General features: G+C 46.5%; 1 protein-coding gene across 1 annotated transcript in view; it reads left to right on the top strand.

The window, feature by feature from the left end:
- The window catches only part of DPYS (dihydropyrimidinase), a 146,779-nt gene extending 131,675 nt beyond the window's left edge, over nucleotides 1-15,104 (top strand). Inside the window, exons 10-11 of the transcript XR_009534064.1 lie at nucleotides 14,163-14,251; nucleotides 15,039-15,104. The gene's annotated coding sequence lies outside the window, so the exon portion shown is untranslated. The remainder of the gene's footprint in view (nucleotides 1-14,162; nucleotides 14,252-15,038) is intronic.
- Nucleotides 15,105-21,875: the final 6,771 nt, after the last annotated feature.

The raw sequence follows: 21,875 nt of genomic DNA, 5'->3' as shown, positions 1-21,875 counted from the left end.
CAGATTGAGTACTAGAAAGGAAAGACAAAGCATAGGGCTTTGTTTGTTTTGCTTCTTTGTCTGTTTAGGCTGTGAAGGGTGAATGGACAGAATTTGGCAGCTGGGGGAGAAAGAGGAAAGCAATCAGTGCTGATCAGAACTTTCCATCCTGTGAACAGGCAGGAACACGGGTCTGGCCTTAGGAGAGGACATGAGGTATAAAGGCGGAGAGCTGAGAATTAGCCAAACGTATGCTTGCAGGGTAGCATCCAAGCATTTCTGCTGAATTGAGCTGCAAGCCTAAACTGTGAGATGGAATGGATTTTCAGAGGGAACCAGTGTGGAAGCAGAAGACTGAGGATCTCTGTTTGTTGCGTTCTGGGCTACAGGGTACCTTCCTGGCACTCAAAGGGCTGAGGCTGCTGCCGAGTCATTAAGTGTATAGAACACATTCCAGAAAAGCATTAGGAGCACGGCTTCCTCCACTGAGGTGGAGAGGCGAGTGGTGGTGGGAAGAGAGGTATTCCAGACAGAGCAAACAGCACCTGCAAACTCATGGAAACCAATGAGAGGGCTACAAAAATCTGGATGTGACTGAAGTATAAGGGGCTAGGGACAAGTGGTCACAAATGATGCAGGCAAGCCTGCCGGGGCCACATCTGTGACAACGATCATGTCAGGGGGCTGACTTAGTCCAGTAGGTAGCGAGAGCCCTTGAAGCAAGATGTTTTCATTCAAACAAGAAGGTCCAGAGTGCAGTGCAGATGGCTGATTGGGTCATCCGGAAGCAATGCTGGGGGTCCAAGACAGGGAAGAGTCAGGGAAGGAGAGTCGGAAGCAGGCTGGTGACCGTGAGGGCAGGAAAAAGAACAAAGTCCTGGAAATGGCCCTAGACTTTGGTGACCAGAAGGTCACTGGTGCTCTGGGAGAAGCCATTTCAGTAGAGGGGTGGGGGAAGGAACCAGAGGGGAGGAGGGGAGGCTCAAGCCAAAGGTTACTGTGTAGTTGTGTTGAGGATGGAAACGGAGAGGGGAAGGCAAGTCCTAGAGAGGCAGTGATTTTGGTTTTTGGAAGAACAGAGAAAACTTAACATATCAAGCTCACAAAGGAGATCAGATGAGGAGAAAAGGAAGAAAGCTGGTGAGGATGGTCTCAGCCTTCTTGGGGAAAGAGAAGAGGGGCCCTTCTGCTCAAAGAGAAGGGAAGGAGACAGAGGTTGCTGGGTTGAGGAGAGCAAATCTGGGAGCAGCTGCTGGAAGAAGTAGTGGGAGCGGGGGAGGACCCCAGACCCCAGGGCCCATCGCGGGGAGCCAGGGAGCGTGGTTTGGGGAGCCGCCTGGCAATGCCCAAGCTGGGAGTGGGAGAAAACGGCCAATTGGGTTTAGACCTTAGAGACTCCTAGAACTGGGTGCAGCTTAAGGCTGGGGGACTGGGATGCAGGTGAATGAGATTCAGCTATTGCTGCAAGATTTCTTTCCAGTGCTTCCTGTGAACTTAGAGACTAGAAAAGCTATGCTCAGTGGAGAATCTCAACCTGATTCAGCTCAAATGTTCCTTAAAGACTCTGAGTCTGCAATTAGTGGGCTGGACTCTTTAGAGAGCATCTGTACTCTGCAGATAAATGGCTTCAGAACAGCAATGGTCCTGATATGCAGGAACCATCCTGATTCCAATGCTAGGGCCTGCTGGCCACCAGCCAGCTAAGACTGGGGCCCGAACTTCCAGGGTGTCTCTGGAATTCTTCCTGGGATGGCTGGCAAGGAACAGTCAGTCACTACTGAAATGACTGTACAATCCTGGGGTCAGGAGCAGCTCCTGTTCTTTCTACTGCTATCAGGCATCTGTGCCCCACAGAGGTGATTTTCGATCTGATGAGTCATGAAGCATGGCTAATCTGAGGCTCACTTCAGACGCACGTGATGCATCCAGCCCAAAGATACCTCTGGAGAACTGAGATCGGGAGAGGGTGTTTTGTGAGGCTGCGGGGGCCTGGCATTAACAAGTGTAGTCACTTTGTCCATTCAGTAGCTTTTAACCACTTAAAAATTGTTGTAGTCTTCCCTGAACGACCTCTTAGAGGTAATAAGTTCCATATGTTGAATGAACGGAGAATTCTGTCCCATGAGGCTAGCTCTGCCAGCTCTGTTTTAAAACTCTCTCCTTCTAATTTCAGAGTGATATTCCCAGGTCTATTTTTTCTGAGCTCATCCAAGTGATGTCCTTTATCATTCTAGATCTTGATCATTTCTGCTGCTTCAGTACTGAAGTCTTCCAGTGTTTAGTACTCGCTTCTGTACTGACACGGCTCCTAGCCGACCACCTCCCACCTTTGCTTTGTGTCCTCTCCGGGACCTTTTCTAGCTCCATCGGCTTTTCTCCCTATTCAAGTTCACTTTTTCAAGCATAACTGGGCTAGGTCCCGGGACTCCCCTAATGAAAGAGGGGTGGTTCTAGAAGCTCATGTCTGGCCGTTAAGACATATGCCCGCATAAGGCAGTCTAGACAGAAGGACAATGAAGTTATATAGAAAGGCCTGTGGGAACCCCAGTGAGCATCACTGAACCCTCTGGGGTAGAGGGTGGAGGAAGGGAGCGCCAGAGAGAACAGAATGAGGCTGAGCACAGCAGTTGGAGAAAGCAGGAGGGAGGAGCACAGCCACATAGCCCTGGAAGTGCCAGTGGAGTGCTGGTGGACGCCCACGGGGAAACCCTCCCCCTTCCGTTTCCCAGACTTCCTTACAGTCAGACCACGGATATGTGACTCAACCTTGGCCAATGGGACCTGAGGGAAAGTCTCTGAAGAGCTCACAGGAGAGTTTTCCTCTCTCTTATAAAAAGACGTCTAAAAGAAGAAATAAGTTCATCTTTGCTACACATGGCTGCGCCTGTATGTGGCTTCTTGAGAAGCTGCATCCATTTTCATAACACGAGGGGAGACACAGCCCAAAGATGGGAAGCATCTGTGTCCTCAGTAGCGTCTGTAGCACCTGAACAAACCCTTGACCCCCTCTGCCCCCAGAGCCCTGATATGAGAGACAAAACATATTCAATGGTTCAAGCCAGTTTTTAAAAATGAAACGTTACTTTTTAGAGCAGTTTTAGGTTCGCAGCAAAGTTGAACAGCCAGTACAGCGATTTCTCCTGTACACCCCGTCCCACACATGCACAAGCCACCCTCACCGTCAACATCCCACACCAGAGCGGAACATGTGTCACCACTGATGAATCTACATTGACATGTCATAACCACCCAAAGTCCATAGGTTATATTACAAATCACTCTTGGTGTTGTAAATTCGATGGGTTTGGACAAATGTGTCCACCATTATAGTGGATACTCAGTCAGACAGAATAATTTCACTGCCTTAAAAATCCTCTGTGCTCTGCCTGTTGATCCTTCTTTCCCCACCAACCTTTGGCAACCACTGATCTTTTTATGGTCTCCATGGTTTTGCCTTTTCCAGAATGTCATATAGTTGGAATAATATAGTATGTAACCTTTTCAGATTGGCTTCTTTCACTTAGTGTTATGTGTTTAAGTTTCTTCCATCTCTTTCCAAGATCAAGCCATTTTTAAGTACCACTTTATTAAGGTATAATTGACATACAACAAACTGTGCATAATTTGATGAGTTTCAGTGTATGTGTACACCTGTGAAACCATCATCACAAGCAAGATAGTAAACATACCCACTCGTTTTGAAGTTTCCCCGTGCACCACTGTGACCCTTCCCTCTCTCCCCTCCCCACTCCACCCTATCCGCAGGCCACCACTGATCTGCTTTCTGCCACTATAGATTAGTTTGTATTTTCTAGAATTTTATAGATGGAACCATACAGTATGTAGTCTTTTTTTTTATCTGTCTTTTTTCATGCAGTGTAATTATTCTGAGATCTCTCCATGTTGTTGCAGATATCAATGGTTCATTCTTTTTTATTGCTGAGTAGTATTCCATTGTATGGATATACTACAATTTGTTTATCCATAAACCTGTTGATGGACAGGTTGTTTCCACTTTGGGGCTATTAAGAATAAAACTGCTATGAACATTTGCATATAAGTCTTTGTATGGGCACATGCTTTCATTTCTTTTGGGAAAATACCTAGGAGTGGTATGGCTGCATCATATGGTAGGTGTATGCTTATCTTTCAAGTTTTCTAATGTGGTTGTACCATTTTACATCCTCTCCAGCAGTGTGAGAGCACCAGTGGCTTCATGTCTTCATTAGCACTTGATATGGTCCGTCTTTTTAATTTAACCCACTCTAATAGGTGTGCAGTGGTATATCAATGTAGTTTTAATTTGTATTTGTCTAGTGACCAATGATGTGGAGCATCTTTTCATACACTTATTTGCCATCCCTATATCTTCTTTGGTGAAGTGCCCATACTTGTCTCTAATTCATTTTTAATACAACTGCCACAGTAACAATTTCTTTCTGTTGAAATACGTATCTTCTTTACAAAAAAAAAAAAGCACATTCATTGTAGAAAATCACCCTTAACTTTACCATTCAAGATGATTCTCTGTTCATTTTATACATTTCAAATATTTTTCCAGTTTGTAACTTGCATGATAATTTCACTTATAGGTTTATTTTTAATATATAGAGGTTTTTAAAAATGCTTTCACTCTGTCTTTGAAGCCATAATTATAAGATCTACTCTCCCCACAAGTTTTGTTTGTTTGTTTGTATGGTATTCCTATTTAAATATTTAATCTAATATTTATTTGATAAGTTATAAACTGGGAACTCATATTAGTTTCCTATAGATGTTGTAACAAATGGTCACAAACTTAGTGGCTTAAAACAACACAGATTTATTCCCTTATTATCCTGGAGGTCAGAAGTCTGCAATGGGTCTTAAGGGATTAAAATCAAGGTGTCAGTAGGGCTGTTTCTCTTTCTGGAGGTCCCAGAGAAGAATCTGTGTCCTTGCTTTTTGCAGCTTCTAGAGGCTGCCTACATTCTTTGGCTAGTGGACCCCTGGATCTTTATCTATTCCGCTGTCTCTGAAAAGATACACAAGAAACGGATTAACTGTGTGCTCCTGAGGAGAGGAGGGACCTGGGTGGGCGGAAAGACAAAGGTTGAGGTAGGGGACTTTTCACTGCATTCCTCTGGTATATTTTGAATTTTGAATTGCATGCACTACTGCCTATTCGAAAAATAAATAAAACCTCAACAGTAATAATAAAAATAGTCATTAACTATAAAAATAATTTAATATATTGCATAATTTTACAAATATATTAAAGTTCTATATATAAAACAATATGTCAGTAACTTACTATAGTATTAATATTGGAAAAATAAGTAAACAATAAAGCAGATGGACTGCATTTGAAGCCAGTTACTAGCTGTGTGGTCTTGGACAAGTCACTTACCCTTTCTGAGCCTCTGTTTTGCTCTGAGCACAGTGACATCTGTTACTGGGCAAATTAGAGTCAGGTGGATAGTGGGAGCAAGGGCTGGCACTGCGCACGCGTGGGGAGCTGGTGCCTGGGGTGTGGATCGGCTCTGGGAAGTGGGAGGTGCTGGGCAGAGGACCGGAGGGTAACAGAGCACGGCCTTCGTGGGGAGGGTGAAGCCGCCTTGGGCCAGCAGTCCCTCCTCTGGGAAGCAGTCCCTCTGGCTCCAAAGGCAACTCTAGCCCAAAAGCTTGCAGCGCTGGTCCCGCAGTGAGACTTTCTTAGTCCCTGGCCTCTTCTTGGCCTCTTTCCTTTCAGCCACCAACAGGATAAACGCTTTGAGTTTATACGGCCCCAGACGCCTGCCCAGGCCGAGTCCCTGATTGCTTCCTGGCTGGGGCCGGAGGACAACTGAGAAGCCAGAAGGGCTGCCGGAGCCCTTTCCCCGCGGCCCAGTTACTGCTGAATTTCTCCTCCTTCCCGCAGTCGGGCGCCTCCTGCCGGCGCGCGGGCCGCCAGCGCCTTCCCGGCAGTTCTTCATTCTCCAGAAGGAGAGGAGTCAGGAATCAACTAGAGGGTCATGAGTTAGGAAAGTGGCTTCTTCCTTACCTCGTTTTGGTCGTGGGTAAAACTGAAGCACCAAAAGTTTGAGTCACAAGAGCAGGGCAGGGAGGCTGGGCTGCCGGGAAGTCCAGCCCCCGACCCACCCGGCTCAAGCTGTGCTGTCCTTTCACCTCCTAACCCACTTTTAAAAAATCAAATTACGCTCACAGAGAGAACAAGCTAGTGGTTACCGGGGCGGGGGACAAACCGGGGTCGGGTAGAGAGGGTAAGATAGGCTCAAGGATGTATATTGTACAACTCTGGGAATATAGCCAATATTCTGTAATAACTGTAAGTAGAAAGTAACATTTAAAACTATTAAAAATCTTTTTGATTAAAAATATAAAATTCTGTAAAGGGAAATCAAAGATGGCTTGTTTTCATCTGGTCTCTGTAGTCCCCTCCCCCCAGCCCCATACAGTTGTTCAATTTATTTGTTCATAAATAAGCAGTGGGAAAATTTGTTAACCAACAAATTTATTTGTTCATAAATAAGCAGGGGGAAAATGGAAATGTCTTAATTCTTCCTTCTCTGTAGCATCCCTGACTCACTCAGACTGGCCTCCCGTAGTGCCTCGAAGAGAGCTAGATTTAGAAGAAATATTACTTCAGCTCTCAGGATGGAGAAAGATCTAGCCAGGAGGCAGAGACTCTGGAAAAGTGCTAATAAACTGTTACTGCCTGCTATTAAAAGGATCGATAAGATAAGGCCAGAAATAACTGATGGAAGGGACTTGGGCTTTGAGAACTAAGCAGGGGAAGTGGTGCCTGGCGGCTCAGAACACCTCTGGCTGGGGCAGCACCCACCTTCTTCGGCAGAACCTGGGGCAGCTTCATCGTTGCTTTGGAGTTAGTTACTGATGCTGGTTATGAAGAATTAAATCAAATGTCATGTGGGGCAGTTCAGGTATCAGGGAAATTGCCTAATTTATGTCTATAGCGTTGAAAATGCACCAACATACCTCTTCTGTGATCGTATTCGGGATACCCTCATGGGACGGCATTGGGGTAGGGGGTGCTGTTGCCTTGTGAGGCTTCCCCGGGACAGGAGGGAGCCCAGGTGTACTGCAGGCTCCTGCACGCCTGCCCAGCTCGTGCATCTTGTTCCTTGAGACTTCCCTGCCTTTCTGCATGCAGGCAGCCCCGGGGGGGCAGTATGGGCCCCACAGCCAGACGGACATGTGGTGGGCCAGGCTCTTCTGTGGGACTAACCTCTCTTCCAGCCAGCACACCTCCCAAGATCCAAGAGGACCAATCCGTGCATCCAACAGCCTGATCTTTTTTTTTTTTTTTTTGCGGTACGCAGGCCTCTCACTGTCGTGGCCTCTCCCGTTGCGGAGCACAGGCTCCGGACGCGCAGGCTCAGCGGCCATGGCTCACGGGCCCAGCCGCTCCGCGGCATGTGGGATCTTCCCGGACCGGGGTGCGAACCTCTGTCCCCTGCATCGGCAGGTGGACTCCCAACCACTGCGCCACCAGGGAAGCCCTCTTCACTTTCTTTTGCACGTGCCCTTCAATGCCTAGCTCTTCTGCTCAGGGAAGCTCTGGATTTTGTTGCTACCTCTTTCCGGAGGCGGCCAGGTTCAAGGCCATTCCTTTCCCTTTCTCCCAGATTCAAACAAGCGCAGCCTGCTTTCAGCAGGAGCCCAAGCTCACCAGCAGCCAGAGTGTCATGGGCTTAATGGGAAACCGTTTCACAGGCATCTGAGGAGCCCTGAGTGTGCACAGTGGCCTGGGCTGCCCACATAATGACAGTTAGTGGAGCTACCACTCTCCTTACTGTGTGGGGAGTGTTCTGAGTGCTAGAATTATCCCCTGCCCAGAGCTACTCAGCATCCCAGTCCTGGAGCCCAGATGTGGCCCCAAAGCCAGGCTCTGTCCTTGACACTTCACCCCTCCTCTTCTGCAGGGGCCTCAGGAAGATGGATCTCTTAGCAGGGGCAGTGAAGACTCTAGACTGACAAGGGAATGCCTTAGGGGCCCAGATCCTTGACCTTTGCTGATAATGGTACATAAAGATCACAGGAAAGCCAGGACCTGAGGAGGTTATGGCTGGGAAGTTACCAGCACCAAAAACACTGGCAGCTCCTTAGATCACCCTGGGGCTGCCTGGCCTGCTGGGAACAAAGCTGGAATACTCTTGATCTAGGGAAATACAGCCTAAAACAGCCGTTCCCCAGGTGATATAACCAGAGCCTGAGCAGGGAGAGAATCACAGGCAGGCAAAGGGCCTGGCCTCTTTGAAGGGGGAGTCCAGCACTGAAGGCCCTGGGCAGTGGGGGGACGAGAGGGGGGCAGGTTGCAGACATGGAGGTCTGACCACGCCAAGGCCGAGAACAGCCCTCAGGAGATCCTCACTCCTGGGGTTCGCTGGACCCTGCCCAGCTTGCTGGAGGCCCAGTGCAGCCTGGAGCTCTGATGTGCCCACGGACTTCCAGTTGGCATTTCTACACTGTGGAGCCGCCAACTTGTGCAGCTGGCGGCGTGCCACAGAACAAGTTAGGAAATTGCAGAGGGGTGGCTGACAGAGACAGCTGCCCATTCTCCTGCCTGGAAGCTCGTTTGGTTGGAGCCGAGGGTTCATCCACACGTGCCCAGAAGGGAGGGCCCTTGGGCAGCAGGGAGCAGGCCCTGGGTTGATACTGGCGGCCCTTGCCAGCACACAGGGGCCCAGATTGGTGAGGCTTTGGGTCCCATAAGGGTGGGACTGGTGGCCAGGCACTTCAGGCTCTGTCCTCCACTCTTGGCCTGAAGGTGGCAGCTCACCCTGTGTCTGGAGAGGCTGGGCGCTTCTTTCGGTGAGGCCTTCAAAGTCGGCCAGTTTCTCCCTCCTGGAGAGTCTCGAACCAGAGCCTGTCTCCAGCCTTTGGAGGCTATGAAACAGCCTCACTTCTGTTTTCAGAGATTCGCTGCTGGAACCGTTCACACCACTCACCACTCCTCAGCCTGGAATGACACAGAGCGGCCCCTGGACAAAGAGTCATCACCCCAAGGGGCCTCGTAGGCAAGTGTGTCCCTGGGAGTCAATCCAGTGTGCGTGTGAGCTCCTGCAATGCCACTTACTGGTTGAGTGGCCTTGGCCTAGGGACTGAATCCCTCTGAGAGTGAGAATCAGAATTCCTGATTTCCTCCCTGCCTGCCTGTCCTCCTCAAAGAAGTCACATTCCAGGAGTCCCCAGGCCAGGGGGGTTGGAGGGATAAGGATGGAGCCTGTGAAGGGATGGAAGCACCCATTGGTCCAGGAGAATCCAGTGTGTGGGTACGAAGCAGTTAGCATCCGGTGGACCCAGCAGGGATGGCCATCCCTTCACACCCTGCCCCGCTGAGATGCAGGGCACATCCTGCTGGGCACTCAGCTCCTGCCTCTGCAGCCAGAGCAGCCCCAGGAGGAACCAATAACAGTAATAGTGATTATAGCCACCACCTGCTGGCCCTGGCTCTGTGCCCGACCCTCTTACAGGCAATTTATATCTATTATAAACTCATTTAGTGCTAACAACAATGGTAGCTCTTTTAATGCCCTGTACTGTTGGTATCCAATTTATAGCTGGTGAAACTGAGAAGTTAAAGGACTTGTTCAAAGTCACGTAGTTGGTAAGTGGCAGTTCTTAGATTCAAACCAAAGCAATCCAGCTTGACTCAAGCTTTTAAGGAATAAGCTGAGGTGTCTCTTAAAGATATAGTCAGCACCGCTGTCAACAGAGGCCAAGTGCAGAATCATGGAGGAGCAGGTTTTGGGGACCCAAAACTGGTGGCACAGTGGTTGAGAGTCCGCCTGCTGCTGCAGGGGGTGCGGGTTCGTGCCCCGGTCCGGGAAGATCCCACATGCCGCGGAGCGGCTGGGCCCGTGAGCCATGGCCGCTGAGCCTGCGCGTCCGGAGCCTGTGCTCCGCAACGGGAGAGGCCACAACAGTGAGAGGCCCGCGTACCGCAAAAAAAAAGTGTAGAATGGATGCTCTGGAGCCAGGTGGCAGGCAGCAGAGCTAAAGGACAGCCTACCTCTGGGGCTGGGAAGAAAGAATCCATGGAGAGCTCCTTCCCTGGGTGTTGGGCCCCTCCTGAGACCCTCCATTGACCCTGAGCTCGGTAATTCTGCTCCAAACCCAGAAATGGAACAGCACAGGCCCCTGACAAAACAGCAAACCCTGGGGAGAATAGCAGCAGAATTAGAGTAACAAATGCCTAACTCTGCAGTGGGAGCTACATAAGCATTAGAATGGAAATTAACCTGGAGAAGAGAAAGCTCGAATGGACTTTAGGGACTGGTTTTTTTGTTTGTTTTTTTTTTTTTCCCATTCCATAGATTGCTTTTCAGAGAGAAAATTAAACCCTAAACAGAAAGCAAATGTTCAAGGGAAGAGGGACTCTGCTTTCCCATTGGTAGCCCGAATGCTCAGGCTGGGCCTGCCTCTGAGGTCCCCATCAGACCCGAAGCCTGGTGCCATGGCCTACATGTCCTGGCCACCTTCTGCATATACTGTGGATGTCGGGGGTGATGAGGGCATATCTCTATATAACTAACCTCAGTAAAGGGAGTTGAGGCGGGACAGCCATAACGCATCAGCTGAAACTATTAGAGCCACTAATTGCTGCCTGGGATGATCCAAGCTCCAAGTGGAGCTTTTATGAAGCTGCAGAATTCCCAGGGAGTCTGCAAGACTGGGGCATCCCAGCAGAGAAGCAGCAGCCATTACACTAGTCACGACGTCCTCAGCCTGCCGTCCCTCCCCACTCCTCCCCGACCTCCATTCAGTTCCCGGCCTCTCGCACCCTAATTATTCGTGGGCTGGGGGGTGGTACGTGCAGAGGCCTGACTCTCATAATTATATTAAGAGCCTTTGACAGGACCAAACTTTCTGGCTTCTATTTCTGTCTTGTTGAAATTCTACTGTGCTGAAATAAATGTGAGGGGAAGGATCCATCAACCCTTTCCGGAAAACAGGGGAGACAGCGGAGTCTATTGTGCACCCAGCACTCCTGTCCACAGGGAGATTTATGGCTTGTTCTCTTGACTAACAGGAAGATTGCCCAGACTGAGGTCAGGTGGGAGGTGGGAATGTCTCAGAGTTAAATGTATTGCATTCAGTTTTATGCCAATGTCAAATCATAGGGCTGAAAGTGACCTCCAGGGGGTCTCTGGACTACCCCTGTTCCTATCTCATGGGCTGGCTCTCTCCTTGCACCCCTGTTCTTGTCTTGACCTGACACGTGGTAGTTTGCCTTGTCAGGTATAAAAAAGGTTAGCGCTGGCAAAGTCAAGGCCATTGGCCAGGACCTTCAACTGGTATGTTGGCCAAGGTCCTGACTGCCTTCCATCCCCAGCCACCTGCTTCTCTGACCTCAAGGGGAGTTAGCAGTGTAAGAGCATAATGGCTGACACTGCAGGACTCCTGCAGGGAGCAGTGGAGGTGGAGGCCTGAGTGTAAAAGGTCAAGAAAAGCCCCCTGGACAAATAGTCACCTGCTCTCCCTGAAGACCCGCACAATAACCAACATTATCAATTACATACCACATGCCAAGTCCTGAGTTCAGCACATAACATGGTGTATCTAATTTAAGCCTCATGGCAATGCTATGAACTAAGCATTGTTAGCCCATTTTGGAGATGAAGAAGTAGAGGCTCAGAGAGTTTAAGTGACTTATCCAGTGTCATATGGAGAGTTTCATGATTGGAATTGTATTTATAACTCAGTTTTGGACCCAGACAATCTCAGGTCCTCAGGCCAGCTCCTTTTATTATTATTTTGCTTTATTCATTAGCAAGTTTTGCACCCGTGCATGAGTAAGTCACATCATGAGAATCTGTGTCTCATTTTCTGCATCTGGGGCCACATGGGCACAGACTCTAGACTCGGACCTGCATCTCTGCCACTACTTGCTCTGTGACCTTGGTGCCTCACAGGGTCTGCTTTCTGTCATCCAAATAGAGATAGTACCTCCCACATGATAATGTTGCCAAGCACATAATAGATGCTCAATAAATGGTGTCGTTTACCATTATTATCAATAATATCTCTAATTCAGTCTTATTTAACCATCCGGCTCCAACAAGAGGGATGACGCTCTTGTACTTTATGCATTTATTTAAATGGATCTATTTAAACATTAGATGGTGGCTTCATTTGAATGGAAGCCTCTAAAGTCAGGGGCTCTCACAATTTTCTGTGAAGCCCACTCTCTCCCATTTCCTCATCTTCATAGCACCCGCCTTGTAATATTTATCATTTGGGCCCAGATTAGGTCACAGAAGGGCTGAAACTACTGACAAGCATGTGTATGAATGCAGTCAGTCCAAACAAATATCCACAAGAAAACCCACCAAAAGCAAGGTGAATTCATTCTAACAACTTTTGAGTAGGAAAAAAAAAAAAAAAAAAGAAAGAAAGGGCTGGAAAGACTAGGCCCACTGGCTTTGACTAAATGCTTCACTTTGGTCTGGATGTTTTGTCCTCAGGCAAAGCCTGCAAACATTTCTGGCTGAATCTCTGCACCTCCTGGGTTCTGCAGCTATGTCCTACGAAAAGGAAATGGTTTCTCTGAAAACCCAATAACCTGCCTCCCGCTGTCCTGCCTGTAGAGTATCAGGCAAGCGCCTATTTGGGCAGGAAGGGAGACAGCAAGCAGAAATGAAGACATTCCTCTTTAAACGTATGAGGTCAGGTGTAGCTCCTAGAAAATCAAAATCAGGTCTTTGGAAGAAACCTCATTCCAGCACAGATGGTCCTGACTGACAAGCCCAGCCAGCCTTTAGAGTGAGAGTTGAGACAAAGCTAAAGTAAGAGGACTTTCCACCAAGGTAAGAGGCTGTATTTCAAGGGGAAAAGATGTTTTAAACCTGAATATTCATACTCAAATCACTGGGCTCCCTTTGCCTTTCTTTTTTTCTTCTATTAGATTCATTTTTCTGAGGTCTACAGCAATTATCTTGAAAGGGAAATTTTAAAACTGCACCTTGCTCATGGTCAGGGGGCAATGATTTTTTTTTTCTGAATTGGATCACCCATTTTGTATTTATTCATCCCTCCTGCCTCCACGTCTCTCTCTCCCCAGCTCTGGGACAGGCCCAGAGACAATCACCCCCACGAGGAGCCATCTTTTTTTTATTTTTTGCGGTACACGGGCCTCTCACTGTCGTGGCCTCTCCCATTGCGGAGCACAGGCTCCGGACGCGCAGGCCCAGCGGCCATGGCTCACGGGCCCAGCCGCTCCGAGGCATGCGGGCTCCTCCCGGACTGGGGCACGAACCCGCGTCCCCTGCATCGGCAGGCGGACTCCCAACCACTGCACCACCAGGGAAGCCCAAGGAGCCATCTTTGAGTCAACATCACTCTCTAGCTCCGTCCCATTCTCATCCCTCTATGTCAGTGCCGGTGGGGAGATCTCAGGGCTGATACCCAAAGGCTAGAAGGCATAGGGTGCACTCACATGCCTGGGTTTGCATCCTGGCTCCCCGCTTAGAGCTGTTTGCGCTTGGGCAAGTTACTTAACGTCTCTGGGCTTCAGTTTCCTCATTGGTAAAATGAGGAATGAGAACTAGGACAATTAAGACAAACAAAGCATGCTTCCAACAGTGCCCAGCACGTGAGAAGTACTGGGTGAGTGGCATCTATTATTAATAACCGTTATTAGCCATAGATTCATAATGTAATCTCATAGATCTGTCTACTCACATCATCCCAAAGACTCTCTGTGGTCATCTGGGATGATACCCTTTGGCACAAGAGCTGGGCATTGCACACCACACCATGTGTACACACCACACAGTGTGTGCACACCACACAGTGTGTGCACACCACACTGTGAGATCTCAGAGAGGGGTTTCCTGAGGCCCAGAGAGGCACCTTTGCTCAACCAAGTGAGGGCCAGGACTGGAGATCAGGTGGCCTCATCCTCAGGCTGAAATTTATTAGTCAGCCTAAGATTTAAAAACTTTGGCAGAAGAAGAATCACTCTCGAGACTCAAATCACATGAAGCTGAGCCTGGGTACGTGTGTTGTGCTTAAATGAAGCAGCTTATGATGTGGGTATTCAATTGCTATAATCTGTTCTAAATTTAAGCATGCAAAACGTCAAGTTATCTCACTATTTTGCTTCAGTTAAAAAAAAAAAGATTTAGATTTATGACTGGATGTTACAAGAACTGCTGCTTCATTTCAAATCCTGGCAGGTCCCTCACAAGCAGCAACTGACCAAGAAGTCACTTCCTGAGCTGAAGGTCAGTGTGTTGGCCCTGGAATGAGCATCAGTTCATCATCGGTAAGAGCCAAGTGCTCTCTCCTGCCATTTTGGGATGAGGTTGGTGGGAGGCCTTGAGACTCCAGCTGCTCCTGGCACCACCTATGCTCCCCATATGGCCCCCAGCCCCCTCCCCTGCACCCCTCCCACAGAGTGCTGCCACAGAGCTCCACAGGGCATGTCTGTAAGACCTGATGCTGCATGCCCTTGCTCTCAGACCCTTGGCAAAAATGTACCCATCTGAAAGGGCTCCCCTGGACTTAGTGCTGGAGCCTAAGGGGCAGTGCCTGGCTTTGGGATCACGAGTCACTTTTAAGTGTCCTTTCACTGCCTGGGAATTCAAGAAGGTACCAGGGTAGGTTAAATATGTTTCTCCTGGTTTATGTGTTCTTGGGTAACAACTTTCAAAACATCCCTTTTCCTTATCAGATGTCTGATAAGAAAACTTCCAGATGGCTAAAAATCCCCTTTAAATAGACAAAGGAAATGAGACCTGGAAGCACTTTTTATTCACTTTCTAACCAGGTCTGGTTACCCCCTCTGTCTGGTATAGATAAGCAAACATTTACTTTTTTGTAACGTCGAGCCAAGAGGGCAGAACTCTGTTGTGTACCTGGTGCTTTCACAGCTTGAGTAAGTGTACCGTCAATCCTCAACGGTCAACTGCTCCCCAACCCCAAGAGCTGCACCAAAGGCCACCTGATCTAAAGCCATCCCTGATCAATTGCCATCTCATCTCCCCATCTTAATTCTCAGCACACGAGTCCCCGAAAGTTTTCTTGTTTGTTTGTTTATCTACGGTCTCCAGAGCACAAGAATATAAACTCCTGACGTCAACCTCGACCACAGCTGTGTCCACGGAGCCCAGAACGGTGAGTTGTTCAACACTCAAGGCTCTTTACTGTGTTAACCCTTGTTATGCAGGAGAGGCCAGGAAACAAGTGGAGAACCAGAAGAGGAAGGAAAGACCCATGGGGTAGGGGAACATCTGGATAGCCACCAAGTAAAGGAAGCTGTTTCCAGGAGAAATCCAAGGAAGGAGAAATCCAGAGCCTGATGACAATGTGGAGGAAGAAGAGGCTAGAAGGGCTGGCTTCCTTCCTTCTGCATTGCTGGACCTACAGGAATAAACAAGAGTTTCAAGTCTCAACGGAGCTTTTCAGTCACGCTTCTCCTTCAGCAAGCTGCCTGATGTTCACATGATCGTCTTTCACATCCTCTGAGCCCATAAATAGTCTCAAACCAGCTGCTGGAATCCATCCTTCCATCCGCTCCCATCGCCCCTCATCATAGCCACAGGTGCTGTGGCATCAAAGGTCACGCTGGACAGTGCTGGGAGCGTAACAAACCCTGTGGGTGGCCATGCCACCTACCTAAACTGTGAAGACGGCTCCATGGACTTCACGCACTTAGATGTAAGTCAAGGAAGAGCCCACCGAGGGGACGAGGGAGTTAGGCCTGGGGACAGTGCTCAGGAGCACTGCCAGATGCAGCCAGGAGGGGCTTTGAGCAGTGGATTGGTCAGCTCAGGCTGCAGAACAAAATACCATAGACTCGGTGGCTTAAACAACAGAAATTGATTTCTCAGTTCTGGAGGAAGGAAGTCCAAGATCAGGTGCCAACAGCTTTGGTTTCTTCTGAGACCTCTGTCCTTGGCTTACAGATGGCCACCTTCTCACTGTGTCCTCACAAGGTCTTTCCTCCGTGCATGCACCTCTCTGGTGTTTCTCTCTGTCCAAGTTTCCTCATTTTATAAGGACATCAGTCATATTGGATTATAGCCCATCCTATTGGCCTCATATTAACTTAGTCACCTCTCTAAAGGCTCTATCTCCAATCACATTCAGAAGTACTGAGGGTTAGGATTCAACATATGAATTAGGGAGGACACAATTTAGCCCATAATAAGCAGCGTAGGAGCATGGAACCATGGGCACCCCTGGCTTTGGAGGTTTGAAAGGATGGGAGGTGGAAAAGAAAGAGGGAGTAGCAATTAGAACCAAGGGTGAAGTCGGGAGTTTCAAACCACCAGTTACAACTGGGAGTGTGTTGACTTGTTCCCCCTCCCTCCCCAAATATCTTGAAATCCTATCCTCTAGAACCCCAGAATGTGGCCTTATTTGGACGTAGAGTCTTTACACAGGTAATCAAGTTAAAATGAGGTTATTAGGGTGGGTCCTAATCAAATGTGACCCATGTCCTTATAAAAAGGGGAAATTTGGACACAGAGAGACACACAGAGAAGGAAGATGATGTGAACATGGAGGACTAGAAGGAGCAATCTATGAGCCAAGGAACGCCAAAAATTGCCAGCAAACTACCAGAAGCTGTGTAGACAAGTAAGGATTCCCCTACAGTTTTCAAAGGGAGCATTGTTTTTTGACCTCATAATCTAGATATTATTTTTTATAACATCAATGTAAGATTTTTCCAAATTCAGAATTTTTTAAAAATTTTACTTACCCTTCTTTCTTGTATCTCAGACCTATTGAGGATTCTTTTTTTTTTCCCTCTCTTTCTCTTTCTGTCTCCCTTTATAGTGTAGACTTTAGAATTTCAATTAGTAAGCATTTGGAGGTCAACGTCCTCAGTGTTTATCTGAAAATGTCTTTATTTTGCCTTTGTTCTTGAGAAGTAGTTCTGCTAAGTATATCTATCTAGCTTGACAACTATCTTATCTGAGCATACTGAAGATACTATTTTCTGACTTCCATTGTTGCTGCTAAGTCAGCTGTCAGTCTAATTATCACTTGTTTGTGGTTATCTTTCCTTTCTCACTGGCTGTCTTAAAGATGTCATGGCCTCTGATTTCTGCAGTTTTGCTATGATGTGTCTAAGTACGTTCTTTTGTCTACCTTCTTCTTAGTTATTCTGCTTGGAAGTCATAGGGCTTCCTGACTGAAGATTTGTGTCTTTCATAGTATTTGGAAAATTTCTCTCTCTCTCTCTCTTTCTCTCTCTCTCTCTATCTGGGAGAGGAGATATGCTAATCAACTTTTTATTTTAAAACAATTTTAGGTTTACAGAAGCACAAAGATAGTGTAAAGATAGAAGGTAGTACATATACCCCACACCCAATTTCCCCTATTATTAACATTTTACAGTAGTAAGGGGCAGTCTCATTTGCTTTAAAATTCTGCTTCTTACCAGTTCTCTTTGTCCTCTCCTTCTATAACTCTCATTAGATGTATATTGGTATTTTTACTCTATCTTAAATGTTTGTTAACCATTCTTTCATATTTTCTATCTCTTTTGACACCTCTTCTTCCATGTAATTTATTTAGACCTATCTTCCAGTTCACCAATTCTCTCTTCAGCTGTGTCCAAACTGCTGTTTAACCCATTGATTAGTATTTTATATTTCATTTATGATAGTCTTTACTTCTATAAGTTCTACTTGGATATTTTTCAAATTTCATCTGAACATTATCACTTTGATACCTGCTGCTCCTTACTAGTAGCTTTAATTCCTACTTTGTTTCTTTAAACAGGTTGTATTCTGTATTTCATAATCCCAATATCTGAAGTCTTTGTAGTTCTGGTCTTTATTTTTTATTCTGACTCTATTGTTTCATTTTCTCTTTTGTGATTTTTTTTTTTTGTAAATGCATATTTGTTGCAACTCTATCAGTGAAAATTAAGGCCTGGGTTGAGAGCATAACTAGTGTTTGTTTATGCCAACTTGGGGAACAACAGCCAAGAGTCACCTAAATGACAATTCTTGGGTTGGGAGAGGGAGTTACTTGTCTAAGTTCAAGACAGACAGTTGTCCTTGATGTTTGTCTCTGAGTGCCATAATGGTTCTTGCGTTTCTAATTTCCCTTTCCTCTGTGGATGTAACTCTTTTTAAAACCTATAAATACTTGTGGTGGCCTTTGATCTGCCTCATCCCTTTGAATCCATCCCCCTGGGCACTAATGTTCTAGACCAGTGGGATGCACACAATGCCCCCAGGGTTTACTTGCTTCTGTATTGTGCTGACTTACCTTCCTGGATTCCTGTAGCTGTTCTGCACCTGGTCACCACCACAAAGCTCTCTAAACCACACATAATGTGTATGCTTTATATTTATTAAAAAAAAAACCTAAAATATATAATCATGTACATATTTAAATAACATATATTATATATACATGTTTATGAATATATACAATTGAGCAGTTATTATTATGCTGAAGAAGGTATGGAAGGAGAAGGAAAGAAGGATGAGTTCATTCATACTAGGGAAGCAACAGCAAAATAAGACAATGATTTGCCCAATATATTTACACTCATGAGGTAGGAGCATGAGTGGGATACCTGTTTTAGCATTGACACCTTGTTAAGGTAAATAAGAAAAGTTTCATTAAGAATTCCAAACATGCCAGCAATAATTTTTGGATGCCATGGTTTCCACACAAGGCACGGAAGAGGAAGGCTGGGAGGATGACAGGGCAGCTTCCCTATGCTCCTGACTTTGCCAGCACTTGAGCCCTGGCAGGGAGTTAGAAAAAGCTGATGTTAGCAACCTCAGGCATATGACTAACAAACATTCCCAACACTTCTTTATCCACTTCTTAGTTCTCTTTCCAATCACACTCAGCAAAGTTGCACTTTTACCTTCACAGCTCATTATCTGAGTTACCTTTGTTCTTGTCTCTCTCAAAGTCGGTTTCCAATTCTCAGAATCTCTCTTCTCAGCTCTCCTGACAGCCCTTTTCATAGATATATAAATGTATTTCTCCTAGTTCTTCTTTGGCTCTGTGTGCCCGGGTGACCAAGGCAGCACGTGCCTATAGAAGTGACTCTCCATGAAATGGGGTCAGATGATGAGAAAGTGAGTGTGTTTAGGCCTCTAATGCCTGGGGATACAATGGCATCCTATCTTTATGTGTGATTTGAAGTCAACTTGCCTTTGAATGAGACAGGTCTGAACCATCACTGGTGCTGAAATAAACTCTTTGTTTACTCCAAGCCACTAAGGAACACACATTTAGCTCATCTCTGCTGAGAATGCTGGATCCCTGTGACAGTCAAAGGGGCTTCACTTTTGGCAATGAATAGGAGGCTCTGCCATGGTGATGATGCTCCATGACTTTTATCTTCCATTTGTAGCTTCTCAAACCTGAAGCCCTGGTGAACTTGTCCTCTCTTTTCTAGGTCATGAAGAGGAAACCTGGATTCTAGATGACTGCAAAGAGGTAAAATATCTCCAAAAGATAAAATTCTTTACTTCTTTCCAAAAGATTTTAATAACAGAATGGTGCTATATTTTGTGAAATCATATTACAAAATGAAGTTTGCTATGATGGAGACAAAAACAGACTAACAGCAATAAAAGCATAGCTTACCGTAAGAGACAAAAATAAAGGTATCCTGTATTGGCCATTTGTAAACTTTTATAAATTCTCTGTTTATGTCATTTTAAAATCCTTTTTTTCTTTTAGATTATCTTTTTTAAAAAATTCACCTGTCTTACTGATCTCCATCTATGAGGATAATATTCTCCAACTTGGTGGCTTTAAAAAAAAAAAGACTTTTTTCTTTCTTTACTAGAGAAGTTTTAAATTTTATAAGCTCAAATCTGTCAATCTTTCTTTTTATGCCTCCTGAATTTTTGGGGTTTTGTTTTGTCTTATTTAGGAAGGCCTTTCTTATCTCAAGATTACAAAGAGATATTCTAATTATCTAGATTTTCTTTTTACATCTTGATCTTTAATCTACCTGGAATTTATTTTTGTGTATGGTATGGGATAAAGATCCAACTTAATTTTTTTCCCTTTATGAGTATCCCTCATTGCTCCTTACTGGCCTGTTTGTCTGCCTTGAAAAGATAAGCCTGGAAATAATCAGCCTGCAAGGTATTCCTGAGGTCAGCAGCAGGATTCTGTTCTGTTCTAACTACATAAGTGGTAGGGTTATTTTCAAGCGGAAAAAGTGCAAGTGAAACCAACCATGAATGCTTAGTTGTAACAAACATGAATAACTTGCTGGTTTTCTTCCAGAAGATGCTCTGACTATAGGGCTCTACCACCTCAAATTCACTTCCTTTCAATTTTAAAAGGAATTATTATACATTTGCTTTATACCCTGAACACTGGGAATGATCATACAACATACATCCCCTATGCCCAAAATGCTTAGTCTTATGGGAAAACCAATTATATATCAATGTCTATCTATATCTATGTAATATAAATATATACACATGCAGCTGAGTTGAATAAACACTCTAAGGCAGTATATATTAATGCGCTATGATGTGCTAATGAGTTCCTATCTGCCCTCCAAGTCCCCGAGAGGGTAGGATGGTGTCACTGTCGTTTTCATTTGCCCGGAACAAAGTAGGAGATTGGTAAACGTAGGTTGAATGGAATTGAGGTAGCATCGGAACTGTGAGAAGAGAGAACTCTTCATAGTTAATAAAGGTCAGAGGATGTTTCCTAGAGGCGACACTGTGCTGGCCCTAAGGATCTGGAGAGATAGAAAAGAGGAGGGAGGGGCTGCCAGGGTCATCTGACCCTGAGTATTGTCTCCCTTGGAACCAATTTTCTCTGTTCTCACATACTAGTTCAGGTTGTCTGGGGGGGGGAATTGAAAAGGTGCAAACATGTTGTTGATCTGTTTCAATCATCAAATGCTCCCAGAGCCCCGTAGCTTTCCAAACCCGTGGAAATAGGTTCTCTGGGACCAACGTCCCTACTGACGCTCCTCTCTGCAGGAGCGACCAGCCGAGCTTGAGTCACACGCGGGAATCCATTTGACACGGGGCTTTAGCGCTGTGAGTACACACCATGCTCACAGAGCAGAAGATACAAAGCACCCTTGGCCGTCTCGTCAGAAGCCCAAGTCTGACATCTCCTCCCAGAGCCAGTGCTAGTGTCAGTCACCAAACAGCAGCGGGTTTTCTTCCCAAGTACAGGAGCGACACGGCTGGCCCTGGAGATGCTGAGCCTTCAGGTCAGCCCTGAGAAGGACAAGGAAAAGAGGCTGAAGACAAAAGAATGGACCCAAGCCCACACCCTAAGTCAGAGCCCCCTGAATTTGCCTGGCACATTTCCTGGGACCTCAGGACACTGGGACAAGGAGGCACATGGCTGTGACCTAGGCCAGGAGAATACAGGTTCATGCAGACCAAGCTCTTCTGCACACTTCTCTGCTAACGAAGACCCTGTGCCCAGCCTGTTGGAGCAGAAAGGTGGAAAATCAGACACCCTCCTGGCCTCCCACAGGCAAGAGGATGCTTCATGGAAGGCCCGGGGAATGATGAGCTTTCCTCTCTCTTGAAGGGTGCTGTTGACCCCGCCCAGCTCTGCAGGGAAAGGGTCTCATTTCCAAAATGACCATTGGTGATTTTTCTGTGTTAAATTAGATTTAGCAGAGTGGCTTTTGGCATTCACTTACCCTCTTCTGTTTTCCTTCTCTCCTACTGGAAATGTGGGACTGAACCGGGATTGTGAACACGGCATGGCTACACAGGGGCTGGGGTTCTCCGACTTGCCCCTTTGCTGCCCTTGCTGAGCTCTGCTTGAAGCCAACTTCCCTCCATCAACGCATGTACTGAAAGCAGAATTTGTCTTCTGAAACCTCCTGGGCCAAGATTTCCCCAAATTGCTGGCATATTAAAACGAAGCCACCATGTGAAATACCGAGCGGGGATCCAAGG

The sequence above is a fragment of the Mesoplodon densirostris genome, chromosome 13 (genome assembly GCF_025265405.1).
Source record: "Mesoplodon densirostris isolate mMesDen1 chromosome 13, mMesDen1 primary haplotype, whole genome shotgun sequence".
Taxonomy (NCBI): domain Eukaryota; kingdom Metazoa; phylum Chordata; class Mammalia; order Artiodactyla; family Ziphiidae; genus Mesoplodon; species Mesoplodon densirostris.
This window is presented reverse-complemented; position numbering and strand designations above follow the sequence as displayed.